Source organism: Crocuta crocuta, unplaced genomic scaffold (assembly GCF_008692635.1).
Source record: "Crocuta crocuta isolate KB4526 unplaced genomic scaffold, BGI_CrCroc_1.0 scaffold217, whole genome shotgun sequence".
Lineage (NCBI taxonomy): Eukaryota > Metazoa > Chordata > Mammalia > Carnivora > Hyaenidae > Crocuta > Crocuta crocuta.
This window is the reverse complement of record NW_027532208.1, coordinates 3,588,775-3,602,419: the sequence shown is the minus strand read 5'-3', so window position 1 is coordinate 3,602,419 and position 13,645 is coordinate 3,588,775.

The window sequence follows — 13,645 nt, the reverse complement described above, 5'->3', positions numbered from 1 at the left end:
TGTTATTATCATTTAGTTGGTCAAGTAGAGTCTGGTTGAAGGAGTTTCACTCTATGTGGTAAGGAAGGGAGGGAGGGAAGAAAGAAGGAAGGAGGGAAGGAAGGAAGGAAGGAAGGAAGGGAGGAAGGAAGAGAAAAAAGGTCTATATTGTCTGAAGAAGACAGTAAGGCAGTCATGAATTCAGAGGTAAGTAATTCTATCAACAATGATGGGTGAGGCCCACCCTCATCATCACTTGGGAGAGGCCAGGACATCTAGAAATGTCACTCTAATTGGTGACCCCATTTGGAATTTGGGACCTATCAAAAGAAGGGCACACTAGCCCAAGGGTTCAGCTCGCACTAAAGCAGAGGGACTCAAGAGACTACGCTGCCTTCGGTTGGAAATGTGTTGGGAGGGAAGGGAATAAGGTTGAGAGTTACACAGGTGAGGCCAGAAGGGCAAGGGATCAGGCCCATTTCCTGAAGGAAATGACAACAGACGTGGGAGAAAGCCTAGAGCATCTCTGGTCATGGGCAGGAGGTACCCAGGAGGCCTACTTAGCAAGGAGGGTAGGTCATGGCCATATAAGCACTCAGGGTAGAAGTCCGCAAAACCACCCCAACCCGAAACCCAAATAACACATTTGAATCCAAACCTACAGCATACAGTCCAGGTCTCTGTGCAAGCTGTCCATCACATCTGGTTGTTAGCGTGTTTACAGCAGGATGTAAACTGATGTTCAATTACCCACAGAACTTTATCATTAAACCAGAACTTTAAAATATGCATGTAGAATTTTAAAAAATAGCTTGCACTAACGAAACCAATTCTTAAAAGTCTGAAACAGGGCTTTGCCAGGTTTTCAAAGCCATCTGTTTTCAAAGCCTACCTTCCACCTTGTTTACCGCAGTCTGTCTGCTGTTTTAACAACCTCCAGTGGGGATTTCACACGCCTCATTATGCAAAATCACTGCTTATGCATTCACTCTGCCACTTGCCTAACTAATCTCAACTCATAACACCTTTCTGAGGAAGATCCCCCGTCTGGAGTTCTCCTACAGGGCTGTAGATCAAGAACAGTGGTAGAAAGTATTGAAGCAAGACAAAACGCATTCTCCTGTGTATTACTGTTATGAGACAGGCTTGATCTGAGACCCTACTCGAGGTGAGATGCAAAAGAAAAAGCACTAATGATTATAATATAAATTCGAATCTCTCTATTCAAAAAGTTAAAAAATCAGGGTGAGGGGAAGATCTCGCATCAGGTACCAGTTAGAAAGACAAGTATGATTCACTTCTCGCCCGCCGCTACCCTCCTATAAATTACCTATTCAAATATTTTTCATTCCTGCCTCTGGGCCCATCCTCTCTTGGTTCTGAACATCACTAGGTTCAAATCCTAGCTCTTCTGTCTCTCATCTGGCCAACCTGAGGCAAGACAGTTAAGATGACTGAGCGTCATTCAACCACTGTCTCAATGGTGAACCAGGAAGATCGGTACCAGTGGTAGAGGTGGTCGTATTAAATGGCCGCCAGAGCAAAGCCTGGGTTTCCCAAGGATGGATCAGAGTCTCCACTTGAATAATGCCCCTTCTGGGTCTAACCACTGACCTGGGCTCCCAAACCAGATGCACATGGGGCAAAGTAATGAGTGATGTCTACATGAAGAACATTGGTTCTTGGGCCAGGGTAGGGATTCTCAACTCTGGCTGGATGTCAACATCACCTGGATAGCTGACGGTCACCAGGACATCCTCCAATATTCCCATTCAGTGCAGGGTGAGGTCCAAGGGCCAGCATTTGTTTTTGAAAAAATACTTTTATATGAAAGAACAGCAAGAGATGGTACATGACACGAATCTTCAACGTACAGCACTGTAACGTTTTTTGGAAAGTGAACTTGCCTTTGGAACCACTGCCAAAGATAAGATCTAGAACAGTGCTAGCCTTCCAAAAGCTTGCCTTGTGTATTTTCCCAATCCTTGATCCCCACCCCACAGGTACCCACTGTTGGGTACCACAAACTTGCTGGCTGTCAAACTCTGTATACATGGAGACACTTTTTTCTTGGATATATAACCAGGACTGAAACTGCTGGGTCATGGTATATGTGTGGGTTCATCTCTAGGAATAAATGCCAGTTTCCCAAAGGGATTAAACCAACTCCTTCCGCACAAACAGTGCATTACAATCTAGCTGTTCCATTTCCACACGGTCTTATAAACGTTGTGTCGAGCGGTACTACACTTGGGGTTTAATCTGCATTTTCCCGATGACATGGCATGGGACATGCTTCACAAGCATGCTGGCATTTGGATATATTCTTTTGTGAAGTTCCTCTTTCGCCCAACTTTTCAATTGGGGTGTCGGTGTTTCATATAGATTCGTCATTCAATAAACACTTGATATATGAGTACATTGGGATATACTTAGGGCATATATCTTCCCCCACTCTGCAGTTTGCCTTTTCACTTCCTTAGTTCATCTCTCTTGATGAACAGAGCCTCCTAATTTTAGTGAACTCTACTTGATACATCCGTTTCCTTGTGACAAGTGTTGTTTTGAGACTTGCATAATTTCTGCCTGCCCCAAAGCTGTGAAGATGCTCCCGTATTACCTTCTATAAGCTATGCCTTTCTTCTTTTGTACTCAACTCTATGATCCAGCTGGAATGAACTTGGGGATATGTGTGAGGCAAGGGTCAAGGTTCATTTTGCTGAGAGAGGTACCTAATTGACCCAGTTTTTGAAAAGACCAGCCTTGTCCACTCCATGACAGTGGCAAGGAGTCTTTCGTTAAACATTCATGGTGGGAAAGCTGATTTTAATAAGCTTCCAGGGTGGGAGGGGAGACTGACTGCTCTAGATCATAGAAAAACAGAAGTCCTCAAGTGTGAAGCAAAACTGCAAATTGATGTAGACTTCTGGAAAAAAAACAAAAACTGTCGATATCTTTGAGTGTAGGTTTAGGGAAAATTGACACTTCATGGCTGAGTCAAGAAATCGAAACTTCCGCTGAGTCAAGAAATCGAAACATCAGCAAAACACAGCACTAGCAACAGCTAAAAACAACTGAGCTCAGAGCCCAGCCCTGACTCCTTCTAGATTCCTCACCAAGAGTCCATAAGAAAATGATGTCCACAGCCCCAGGTCCAGGCCCAGAAGATGCTCAGTGGTGAAGCAGGTGAATGCTTTTTGACAGGCCACACCCAGGAACAGCAAGGCAGCCTAGCAAAAAGAGAAAGGGGTGCCTCCCAACCCACAAACCTTGTTTCCCCTGATCACTGGTTCTTATGAACTAAATGAGGCAAGAACTGCTTCTCTCTCCCAGGAAAGAAAACCGAGAGCTGGGCAGGCTGAGGAACATGCCCAAAGCCACCAGCATCCTGTGCATGAGCCAGAACCAGAACGGGTCACAGGGAAAACAAGGTCCCAAAGGTGGTCATGTCTCCAAACCTTCAGAACCAAGCCTCCATTCTTAGAGGAAGAACTTTCCTTCCCCAGGCTCACTGGAGAGACTTTAGTAATTAATTACTAGTTGCAAACTGGTAAATTGGAGTTAATTATCTGGACAGATCTAATTGCAGCTACAACTTTGAAATTAAATAAAACCACCACTTTAAAGTGCATGAAGCCTTTTAAAGGCATTACTTGAGGGCATCTGAACATGTCCAGCAGAGACCGGAGGCTCATTCGGGTGCTGGGGTTGAAGAACGGGTCTTTAACACACCAGTCCTTGGCGTACCCATTCCTGACTCATCCACCTTCCCAGAAGGAGGGAGCCAGCTCCCCCTTTTCTGCTTCTGTTCCATGGGACATCTGATTCAAATCCAAAGGGCTGGCAGAGTCTGGTGCATTCTTCCCTGTTGCTCCCATGTCTACCCCCACCTTGAACATAATCTTGTTATGGTTATTGGCTCTCATTCCCATAGAGCTTCTTCAAGAGGGCACCTACCTCAATAGCCTCAGCAACTCAGAGACCCACAGTGTCCAGGAAGGCAAGTTGAGTCTGGCTGGGGCCTGGAGGAAGAATAGGAGTAAGCCAGATAAAGGATATAAAGGCACCCCACAATGAGGAAAAGGGGCATGCCACGTACTGAAGGCAAAAAGTCTGGAGCATGTGAGAATCGATGATTCGTTCGGTGTGGCTGCAGGTGAGTGAGCCGTGTGTGCCATTAGGCTGGAGAATTTGCCTAGGAAGAGAGAAAAATGTCTAGACCATCATGATGAGTTGAGACATCACCCCAAAGAGCATTCTGACTCAAAGAATGTATGGAAACAGACCAAGATTGGAGGACCTCTCACAGGAAGAGAAAGTTGTATAGTTGTCGATGCTCTTAGTAGGGAATCATGACACCTAGTTCTTGTTGCCCTTTGGCCAAAGACCAGCTGTGTAATTTCTCTACTTCCTACTTTCCTCATCTGTAAAATGGGAATGAATACTGGTCTCACTTCCTCGTAGGGGAATACTGGGGAACACCAGTATTCATGGCCAAGTAGAGAACTCCAGGCAGCCACAAAACAAGGCAGAGTTGAATGACAGTCCCAATGCCCAAGAATAGAGCCTGGAGCCTGGCCCTGATTCTCCCCGGATTCCTCTCGAAGGGCCCATATGAAAATGGCAAATATGGTGTCTGCTCCAGTCCCTGGAAATGCTCCACAGTAAGGCAGGTGAATACTTTTCAACAGCACCCAGAAATCGTATCTTAGATGAGATCATGCATGTACACCTTTAACTCAGACATCTGAGACTTGGAAATAGCCTGTGTTTGAAGACATATACCACCCCCTCCAGATCCTGCTTTCCCTACCTACCCTTGGAAGTTATCATTGCCATAACCCACAAGCCCACCAACTCCAAAGTCCATCCCAGCAAAGTATGGAGGCCATTACACCATTGGTTTCACCTTCTCTCATGTGTGGGGTCACTCTTTTGATGGATCTATCCAGGTTATTGAAGGGATCCAAGCCTACCCATCTTTCTCCTTGCTCCCACCCCACTGAGTTGACCCACACCAGATAACCTGCCTCTGGGTTGCCTTTCTGTTGAAAACTCTGGTTTACCACTGAGGTTGTAGCCTACTGAAACTCAGCCCATTGGTCTGGCATCATTTCTAGATGCATCTGTCCTAACCCTTGAGAAGGAACTCAAGCCTGCCACCAAGTTGACCAAGCCAACAGTATTGCCCTCGGTCAAAATGGAGCCAGATCTGACCTCTCCCCAGTGACCCAGAGCCCTTCAAGGGTCAGTTTAGCCTATATGGTGACATGTGCCAAATTCAGATGAGCAGTGAGGCAGAGAGGTGGAGTGGGAAAGCCCAGGAGGAGGGGCAGGATTCCCCCTTCAATAGCTGTGTGACTTTGAGCAAGACACTTAACATGTCTGAGCTCCTATTTCCTGTCCTTCTGAAAGACGCTTGTTGGTTTAAAACCCCCTGGACACAACTAATAGTTTGGTGAAGTTCATGCAGGGAGAACAAAGATGTGGAACAGAGCAAAGAGAATGCCCAGGGCCCAGACTTAACCTCTTATCACTCTGCAATGAGAATGCCTTGTGTGGACAGGCAGCAGTGGTGATACAGTCCTGGGGGCTGACAAGGTCAAGAAGACACAGATGGCTGACAGCTATCTCTCAACGGCAGTGCGGCCACCACCATCTCTGAGCACCTCATGTCTAAAACACCAGCAGTGGGGTAGGGAGAACAAGAGAACTCTGGCCTGGACCCCAGCGCCTCTGGGTCCTGTTGCCCCACACTGCCTTTGTGATTTCGTCAAATGCCTTCCTTTCTGTGATGGTCGGTTTCCTTTATCACAGACGTAGGGATCTGAACTAGATCCAGCTCCAAAATGCTATGAATCAATGCCACAGTGAAAAGCGATAATGACAACACTCATAATTATAGCAGCTAACTTTGAGGGCTTCCTCTGTTCCAGACGCTGAGCACACTACATGTATTATCTTATTCTGTCCTCCATGACCCATACAGGTGGGCACTATGTTTATGCCATTCTAGAGATCAGAAAATGGGCACCTGCCAAGTGCCCACAGCAGTGGGTGCCAGCCTCCCTGCCCGTGAGCCTTACCCTTGAACCCACACTGCCTTAGGTCTTGGCTCCAAAGCTCCATTCCCTGGAGGGAAACCACCCAGTGGGTGTTCCCTGAATACTGGCATCAGCAGAGGACCCCCCCCCCACCCTTCAGCATTTGAACAACACCAGCTGGGATGTACGATGTGGTCTTGACTTTGGATCGGCTTCAGAGAGACACTCTAGACCAGGAACAATACACCGCCTAGGGAAACCGCTAGTGGCTATCGAGAAGTCAGAAAGCTGGATTTGCAAGTCCCAGGCAGCCCTTCGGGACTGGGAAGAGAATTGGAGTGAAGCAAACCCAACATCAAAACATCATAAGACCCAGAAGGGGAAGCTCAGTCAAGGGCNAGGGGGCAACAGTCTGCTACAAGAAGGGTGGCCCAGCTCATCCTGACCAAAGCACAGGGACAAAATCCAATGCTAACCAAAGGAGCAGGGGACTGACGATGCCCCCCCAGGACACACTAGCCTGCCCTCCCAGGTCGGAAGTGATTTTTGAGCCCACAGTGGCATTTCAGAAGGCAATAAAGAACATGACAGGCAGAAAAGAAAGGAACGAAGTGGCGAAGATGTGAAGCAGGCGTCGGGGAAGGAAGAGGCTGGGACGTGCAGCACGTGGGAGGCGCCAGGGTAGGGAAGTTCAGGAGGCCAGAGAAGAAGGCCACAAATGCCTCTGGCAGGAGTGTGGACGCTCCTTCAGCCTTGAAAGGTCATAAGCGGGGAAGCTGCATCGAGAAGAACCGACTGGGCAGCAGAGGGTGGAGCAGAGGGTGGATTGGGGGACGAGGGACTCCAGACAGGGACTCCTTGGCCGGGACAGGAGGGGAGACCAGGCCACTGATTCAAAAGGGAACCCAGAGACTGGGCTATCAGGTTCTATGGGTGGACTCAGGTGGGGGACAGAGGGGCTGGACGCAGAGGCTTTGTGCCCCAGCCCTGCACCCAGGGGCAGCGGCGCTGGGGTGGGGGGGTGGGGTAGCAGCTGGGCAGGGAGGGAGCACAGCCAGCCTGGAATCTAAACTCGGAGGGAGGCGGCTGTTCACCTAGCTTCTCCAGAGGCTCACTGCTGCCATTCAAGCAGCCCAGACTGTCACTCAAAGATATGGCGACTGGCTGCCTAGCAACCCGGCTTCTCGGCACCAAACCCACCACACACGTGCACAGTCACACACCCACCAGTGCATAGACACACGCATGTGCACATGCAGCACATGTGTCCACACTGTCGCACACTCGAACGTGCACACATGCACACCACCGTGTGGGCTTACACACACACGTGCACTCCTGTTCATGTGCATGGTCCTGCACACAGGCTGTATGCACGTGCACATGCACCCACACACACACAGGCCACCCCCCCAATCCGAGGCAAGCTCCTCCCCCACCTTTGCCCACCCAGGGCCCTTCCCTCATCCTTCCTACAAAGCGCCTGCCCCGCCCTGATCTGTCCTAAGCTCCCTTCTCCAGGAAGCCCTTCCTGATTGCCCCTCTCACTGTTGGAACCTCATTACGTCTTTCTTCCAGAACCTCTTGCAGAGTCATTTAGGACAACTGTAACAGGAGTCATGAGGGGGAGTGCACACTGAGGGGTCCGAGGAGGGGTATTAAATACTGACTGGGGCCAGGGGTCTTCTGTCCTATTGCATTCGCTACGGTTTGGACGCAAGGCTGACAACTGGCCACACGCAGTGGCCCAGGCCTGGGCTCAGACGTACACAGCCTGGGAGGCGAGACAGGCCAGCAGCCATGGACACAGACAGGGATGCCATCCTGAAAGATGGCAGGGCTGCCCTGGGAGCTCAGGCTGTGGGGAAGGCCTCCAAGGAGGGCAGGAAAGGACAGAACCCTGGCTCGGCTTTAGGGGCCCTTCCCTAGATTCCCAGACCCAGGTGGAAGCATGTTCCAGCCAAAACCCCAGGCTCAGCCTGAAGCCGGGCACCCCCCCACCCTGGGGCGGCACGACGGGGGGCACCGGGGTAAGACCACCTCCCCGGCTGTGGTTCGGATGCCCAGGGTGATATCAGGCGCCTGAACGGAAAGAAAAGTGCAGTGGTGTCCAGGTCTCAAAAAGTAGTGCCGAGAACACCAGCGGCCACGACAGAGGGGAGCCATGGGGCGGGGTGATGCCCTGGGAACCCAGGGCTTGTGGGCGGGGCCTGGGCTCTGGGATTAAGCTGGCAGGCCTTGAGGCGACCTGTCTTGCGTTGTGGCTGTCACCGCCACCGTCCCCAAGTGACCGAATCCCCAGAATGGATCCATTCTTCCCCAGACGGCTCCGGCCAAGTCCCTGATGGGCCTGCGTCGCCCACACCCAGCCTCTACCCAGATAGCCGACAGGCACCATAATGCTGAGAATATTGGAGGCTGTTGCAAAGCCGAGAGGAGTTTTGCAGACTGATTTAATGTGTCCTTGACGCTTGCAGTTCTGAGGCCTCCTGGATTAAAGACAAGGGGTGACTTGTTTCATCCAGCCAGCCCGACCCTGGGGTAACTGGAATCCGCCCAGGGGGTGGGGGTGGGGGGCCTGAGCCCTCTGTGACAGCAGCCTATTTCCACATCGCAGAGCCCCCGCCATTTCTTGGGAAATATTACACCATTCCCAGAGCTCTTCCCTGAGACAGGGATCAGCCCATATCCTAAGGGGCGAGGGGTTCCTAGAAAGGCAGCCTCCTCTTCTATTTGTAGCTCAAAGATACCTTTGCGGGTTCCATGGTGGTGAGGAATCAGACAGATTTGTTCATTTCACCTCTGCTACTTCCTGGCTGTGCAACCCTGGGCAGGTTACCTAACCTCTCTGAACTTGTGTTTCTTCATCTGTAAAACAGGGCTAAAGGTAATAAGGCCATACATATGAAAAGTGATCCCCCTAGATTATTCCCGGTCCTTCTTTATTGTGTTCCCACTGCCACTGACTCAAAGGCGGTGAGGCGTGAAGAAATAAGTCCAGGCTTTTTCAAGCTCCCTTTCCTGGAGTTCAGCTCCAGCTCTGCCATGTATACATCACCCAGACTTTCAGAGCCTTAGCTTTGGAAATAGGAATATGGGAAAAATCATACAGAAACCACAAGGCCAAGGTAAGGACTCCGTGCAAGGGGCCAGATCTCAGCAATGCTCAGCGATGCACGCCCTTCCCGGTGCTGGGTAGAGATGACAGTGGCCATGAAAGCGGGCCCTTCCCTGGTCAAGAGTGACAGAATTCTTTCTTGCAAGAGCCAAAGCAGGTGTGACCAGGAGCTCTCTCCATCCTGCACCCAGGGTGACCCAGAAATCAGTCCATCTTCTACCACAATGGCCTGATCCGGATTCCCCCTGCTCCCGTCACAGATTCTAATAGAAACTACAACCACGAGATATTGTTAATGTTAACAACGAGATGATTAAGCTAGGAGATTCTTGACGGACAGCTTTTAAATGCTTCCACTAAAAGGCTGCAGACGAGATTAACCCTTGCAATTTGCAGGCTGTGAAATGTCTCTGATAGCCACCATGTTTGGAGGTTAGCTGCTGTTTTTGGAGTTTTTCCACCAGAAGAACTGGTGTGAGGCAGATTGGTTGCCAAAGTGGCTGCCCCTTGCAGCGTGAGTTTACACTTCTCCTGTCAGGAGGTGGAGTCTATTCTCCACCCGTTGAATGACTCGCTTTGCCCAAGAGAATGTGGTAGAAGGGGCCTGAGCCCAGTCTGCAAAAGCCGGGCATGCCTCTACTGCTTTTTTGGGTGCCTGCCACGTGAATAAACCCAAGTTAGCCCACTGGTGGCTGAGAGACATCCAATAACTCCAGGCACCCACCAGCCACCAGCTGGACATGTCAACGAGGCTATCTGAGATGGCCAATCCTCAGCCCACCCACCAGTTCAACACAGACACACGAGCCAGCCCAGCCAAGGTCAGCCATGGCAGGCCCAAAGAGCAAAATTCTTAGCTGGTGCACAGATTTGTTAGCGGTAATAAATGCCTTTTTTTAAAGCTCCTGAGTTCGGAGGTCTTTGTTACATAGCAGTAGCTTACTGATACACCATGTTAATTCATTTGATGATGTCACTGTATCTTTATAATAATAACTCTGTCATCTAGGAATTGCTATCCCAAGGGTACCATAGAGGAAACTAGGCTTTAAAAGGCTTTAGCAACTTACACAGGTGTCACAGGTAGAAATTGGTAGAGCCATGAATAAACCTCTCATCTGCTTGACTTAATTGGCTGTGTTCTCTTTACTAAGGCAACTTCTCTCTTTCACCCTGTTAAGAATAACAAATGGTGGGGCACCTGGGTGGCTAAGTCGGTGAAGCATCTGACTTCAACTCAGGTCATGCTCTCACAGTTCATGAGTTCAAGGCCTGCATCGGGCTCTGTGCTGACAGCTCGGAGCCTGGAGCCTGTTTTGGAGTCTGGGTCTCCCTCTCTCTCCGCTCATCCCCCACTCATGCTCTGTCTCCCTCTCTCTCAAAAATAAATAAACATTAAAAAATTTTTAAAAAATAACAGATGGTTGCTTACAAGGGGGATTGGAGAAGCCCAAGCTAGGGTGATTGCTCTCATGATGGGGCAAATCATACTGCGCAGCTCACGTTCATGGCCCTTGTTAAAAAGCCTCTTGAAACTCAGGGACAGGTGTTTTTTATCTTTAAATGTGACTTCCCATCAAGACTCTCAGTCCTTTCCAGCAAGTCTAAGAGCTGTAGCTTTGACCTTCTCATGCTTGTTAATTAGGGGATCGGAGGGAAAACCGAGAAACCATGTGTATGGGCAGAAGGAGAGTTTTCAAAAATAAGCGCTCCTTAGGACCACTCGACTGAAAAATTTCATTAATTCATTAATTAAGATATACAGCATGAGAATTCCAGGGAAAACAACAAATACCATCTGTACTGTGTAGGGGCCAAATTTTTCTTGTAGCCTCTTAGACCCAGTAATGAGCACATGCTCTGAATTATTCTCCAAATTAACTGCTTTGTGGGAGGAGCGTGATATTGGCAATCCAATTATGTGTCAAACGGTGTTCAGAAAGCTGTATCCATGAGGCTTAGGAGTGATCTTCTTGGACCAAAGTTATAGGGAGGCAGTTTATATATATATATATATATATATATANCCTAAGAAGCCTCCTTCCAAAAGCCGGTAATGTCTTGGGATGGAATGGGCTGCCTCATAAGGTGGTGAGCCCACCAGCACGGGGGGATGCAAGCAGAGGCTGAGTCTGGGCTGCCGGAATTGCTATTTTCTGTGGGAACCAAGGGCTACATGAAACGCTTTCTCTGGCCACTTCTAATTGTGAGATTCTAGTTAATGCTTTGTGGAAGGTGAGCCCTTCACCTCCAGAGGATTATTTCCTTGACTATCATTAGAATATTAGTGGAGACATCATCTCTGAACAACATCCCCAGTGGTCACAGCAGCGCGCCGGGATCAGCCACTTGAGAGGACTTTCCAGCGGGATGCCGGGTTCGATGAATCATTAACATTCGAAGCGTTTTCCCACTTGGTTTAAAATTTCCAGTTTTGATAGCTCAAATTGGGGGCCTAGCAGGAGACGTTTCAGAAGCAAATTGTGACTGATGATGTTATTTTGGCCTCCATCAGACTGGCACTTTGGGTGACCATGAGGCATCAGGCAAGAAACCTCTTTTGACACCTTACAAAATGTTTAGATTAATCAAATTTTAAGGCTGGCTCCTGCATGGGGAGGATGGNGGTTGATCACAGTCCTGACGCATCTGCTTTTCGAGCAATTACAAACATTGAGTCAGACAAGCGCTGCCTTGGTATGTTTAATTGGTAAAAATACTCTAATTAGATTTTTTAATAGATGCCTTCTGACAGCAGAAACAACAAAGATGATTGATTTTTTTCTCGTGAAATCTTTGGAGGGGAAAAATCTCCTACTTTCAGATTTGTTTAGAAGCCGTTTCTCCGAAGCCCCTTCAGTTAACATTTGGGCTCTAGCAAGCCTCTCAAGTGCAGAGTGGGTTTCAAATATTAATGGGGGTCTAAATCTGTGTTCTTTCTCAGCTCAACCTTTTGCGCTCAAAATTCATGAGTGTATATTGATTTAGGCAGGCTTCCCAGGACCCCTGTACCACTGGGTTCTTTTGTTCAATGTTAATATGCCCCAACTTATCAATTATTCACTTGCTAAGTGAAAGCAATATAAATCTAACATTCCGAGCAAAAAGAACTGTTCTTTCCATGCCCTAAAAATACGATGGCGGCAGAAGCTGGTGACTTCGCCAAACTAATGCTTGATTTATTGGGTAACGATGCCTGTGGGTCCTCATGTGTTTTCTTCTCTTCTGTTGAAGGTGCAAGAGGAAGTAAAACCAAAATTAGCAAACACATGCCCTCTGGAATGAGTTTTTCACATTATACTTGGAGGAGAAAAAAAGAAAGAACAGGAAAATAAGATTAGCATCGGAGNCAAAATGGCAAAATATAAGGACAAAGAGAGAATTTTGAAAGCAGCTAGGGAGAAAAGGGCCCTCACATAAAATAAGATTAGCATCGGAGATTTGATATGAAGGGAAAATCGGAGATCATCTGAAAATGGATGTCCCTTTGCCGCCATCTTTAATACCATCCACCTCTGCTCCCCTAACATGACCATGACCCTGGGCCATGTTGATGCTACTCATCACAGCTAAGATTCACACACCTCTGGCTACCAGCAACTCTACACAAGGCAGGCAGTGATACATTTTTTCAGATGACGAAGTTGAGCTGTGAAAAGGGAAAGTGGTTGGCTGGAGATCACACAACCCAGGAAAAGGAATAAGAACTTGAATCCAGTTTGATTTACTCAGAGGGCATTCATGTAATTACCTTGATGTGTTGCCCTTCAGCTCAGTCAAGATCACACAGCTAGCTGGAGTCAGGATCAGGGGCTGACATGTCCCAAAACCCTTGCTCCACCCACTTCTAACATTGATGTCCCATTGAGATTCTCAGGCGCCCCTGAGACTCACCCATGTTCTCAATCAGCAGAGTAACATGCAGTAATATTTAAGATACTTCTCAATCCTGTTATGCACCAAATGGGACAGTCATGTTGGCTTCATTCCATGGTTACAAGGATTAAAGCAGGTAATAGTATTTGTATAAACTACCAAACAGATATTAGACCTTCCAGAAAAACTGATTTCATTTCCCTTCTCCTTTGACTCTTTCCCCTTCCCAACCCTGGCAGGACAGAGAACTTGGATAGGCTGGAACGGGTGCAGTATGATTTAGAACTACAAAGGGTTTCTGGTTAATTAACTCTCAGTTAATCAGATAATTCAATTAACCACAGCACTGCCATTCCCCTGAGCAATTGGTTAATTGAAGTTTTATTGTATACAAAGCATTACAGACTGTCATCCACTAACACTTCTATAAGAGATGGAGGCACATGATGATATGATCTTTGAGTCAACCTCCTCCTCAGCCATCTCTCTACCCTCCTACCCCTTCCTTTCCTAGGACCTTCATTCAATTTGTTTGCTATAGACAATAGTATCAGAGCTCCTGCCCCATTCAAGATGAACTTCAGTTGGGTCTTCACCCCACCAGCATCCGCCACTGCCCTGTTCATGC